Source organism: Myotis davidii, unplaced genomic scaffold (genome assembly GCF_000327345.1).
Source record: "Myotis davidii unplaced genomic scaffold, ASM32734v1 scaffold79, whole genome shotgun sequence".
Classification (NCBI taxonomy): Eukaryota; Metazoa; Chordata; class Mammalia; order Chiroptera; family Vespertilionidae; genus Myotis; species Myotis davidii.
In genome coordinates, this window is record NW_006294339.1 from 1,618,282 (window position 1) to 1,620,961 (window position 2,680).

The following is a 2,680-nucleotide window of genomic DNA, read 5'->3' on the forward strand; positions in this document are numbered from 1 at the left end:
AACTGTTGGCCGCCATCTTGGTTGGCAGTTAATTTGCATATCGCCCTGATTAGCCAGTGGGAAGTGTAGCAGAGGTATGGTTAATTACCATGTTTGTCTATTATTAGATAGGATTGTTTTACAGACCAATCCACAGTGCTTGTTATAGAGGCACAGAGACCACACATAAACCAACCTGGATACCTGTTAGACAGCCCAAGAAGACTTCTTAGAGAACATAATATCCCGGATGACATTCACACAACTATTGCAATAATTAACTGATATAATGTATTTTTAAGTGCATTTAGTGAGGGAGATTATCAAAAAGTAAAGTATAAGAACCCCAATGTCCTGGAAGAATCCTTAGTGATTTTAGTTTCAGAAACCTCGTTTTATAGTTGAAGAAAGTAAGTCTTAGGTAACATGAGTTTGCCCAAGTCACACAGCAAGTCAGTCACAAACTTTATCACAATTCTTACCTCCCAGCTCCCAATCCAATGTCCCCCCCTCCCAATTCCCATACACACAATATTGTTGCATAATGGCATGAGATTTCTTAGCTGTAGACAGTATAGTTGACCCTCCACAATAGCAGATTCCACATCCATGGACTCAACCAACTGTAGGTGGAAAATATTCAGGGGGAAAAATTACTCTGTTACTGATGTGTACTATGTATAGTTATGTCTACGATGATTATGTCTGTACTGAACATATACAGACTTTTTTTTTTTTGGTCATTATTACCTAAACAATACAGTATAACAACTATTTCCATAGCATTGGTACAGAAAAGAATGTGCAACAAATGGTCAGAGTAGAGATTAACTATCTTTTGAGAATGGTATTATTGGGAAGTATTCATGTTTAGAGTCTATACAATTATTAATGAATGGTCACTACAAATACTACTATGTCACAACACAAACATGAGATTAGTTTTAGACACACTTGAGCAAAGCAAGGACAATGGGCCAGGTACAGAAACTCACCAGGGCAGAAAGCCCCAGATGCCTAGCAAGGGGCAAAACTGGGAAAACAAGAATCTCATCCCCAGGGCAGCCTGTCCTCCCCTAGCATATCATTGTGAGGGGGAATATATGACAACTGGGGGGGCTAGCAATCTGGATCTGTGCCAGTAACCAATATTCTGACGCAGTTTTGCTGGTATAATTAAGCCCCGTTCTTATCTGTGAAGCTTGTCCAGCCTTGCAGAACCGGTTTCCCGGAATACTCCCATTTCACAGAGGCCATAAACCATGAACCAGACTCTACTCCCAGAGGGGGTTGGCAGCACTGGCGCCAGCCAGGCCGGGCCTTTGGGTGTAATCTCACTTCCCCCATCCCAACCCAGGGCAGGGCTGCAAAGCCTGTGAGAAGTCCAGAAGCCTGGTCAATATTTGGGGGACAAAGAAACTAAGGAGATAAAAGAAAAGCTTCCTCCATATTCATCACTCGGGCTTTGGAGAATGATTCTTCCTGAGTCACCGCACTAGTGCATCTGCAAGTAAAGAGTTTTTCCTGAATCTTCTGAATAGCCGTTGTGTGTTTTCTGGTAAATTCTGCAACAATTGGTTTTGTAGTTTGAATTTCTGATCTTTCATATCCCTGGTCAGATGGTTTAGACACCCCTGACCTTTTACTCCCTAAAGATAACATCTAGGCATCAGTTGTATTTCAACTCTAGGCCCAGAAAAGCAGCAAAACCAGACAAGTGATGCTGTGGCTGCCTCAGGATCAGCTACATTGACTAATGGGAACCCCTGCCCTGGCACTGACCAATCAGTGGAGACCATGACCCTGAAAGAACACACCTGGAAAGCTGATGAATATTTTAGTGAGACCCACCTCGAGTCCTCCCCTAAGATTTTCACCTACAAGAAAGAGATAAATATGCTCAAGACAAAGGACCCAGTGCATGCTCTCCCTCCAGGGAGCACACCTATGCCATTCCCTTTCCACCTCTCCCCCACAGGCAGGTATCCCCTAACCTCTAAGGGACCCCATGAGACTTTCAACCAGGGGAGCAATGGGCAGTGGTAGCTCATCCTCCGCTAACTCCTGAACCTGTCTCCAAGGGCCCCTTTTCTCTGACTTTTCAGTGAGCCAAAGCAGCCCAGCCTAGGCTCTCCTATTGCTTCTCCAATGCCCTTCCTTCTTTCACTGTCCTAAGTATATTTTTGCTTCCATCATGGACCCAATACCCTTTGGCTCAGTGCTGTGTAGCTCTTACCTTTGGATATCCCCATCTCCCATCCTCTTTTCCTTAAATAAATTTAATTTTTCATTATTCAACATCTGAGATGACTATTTACCTGCCTGCACACTACCACCAACTTTAAACTTTCAATTAGATGTATTGGAACAATAGGGTTTTTAATAGTTTATTGCCTGTGCAATAATTCATTCAATAGTAACATGGTATTACTCTGGATCCTACATACCTATGAAGACAACAAATAATTTTATATACATATATAAAATTTGGGGGACACACACACACACACACTAATAAAAGACAAAGATGCTAATTGACCATACCTTCGCTATGCCCTAAGCCACGCCCACCAGCCAATCAGAGCGACTATATACAAATTAACCCAACCAAGATGGTGGCCGGCAGCCACGCAGCTGGAGCAAGCAGGAGGCTTGGTTGCCCTGGCGCTGAAGGAAGCCAAGCTTCGCGCCTGCCCTGGCC